Raw genomic sequence first — 421 nt, forward strand, 5'->3', positions numbered from 1 at the left:
CACAAAAAAAACCACCCACTCATCCCCCTGAAAGAAATTGATATTATTTTATTTTAAAATAAATAAAAAATCTACCTCATCTCATTTAATCCTCCGCTCCTAATTTTTATTTTTTTACGTTTTTCTCATTTTGTGTTAGATATGCACGTACATATATTTTTTAGAAAAAAAATCTACTAGTACCGAATATAACATAAATAACTAAAAGCTAAAAAAAGTCTTGTGACGGCTAGTAAAAAATATCTTCAATATGTATATCTAAACACTGGAAAAAAAGATCTGAGGGTTAAGTGGGGCGGGTGGAATTATTTTTCTAAGAAAATAAAATAATATCTAAATTAGTATTTGAGGAGGGGGAGGAGATGAAGTAAAAAAATTAAATACTTTTATAAAGAAATTTAAACAAAGTAAAAAACTTAAA

Source organism: Solanum pennellii, chromosome 2 (genome assembly GCF_001406875.1).
Source record: "Solanum pennellii chromosome 2, SPENNV200".
NCBI lineage: Eukaryota > Viridiplantae > Streptophyta > Magnoliopsida > Solanales > Solanaceae > Solanum > Solanum pennellii.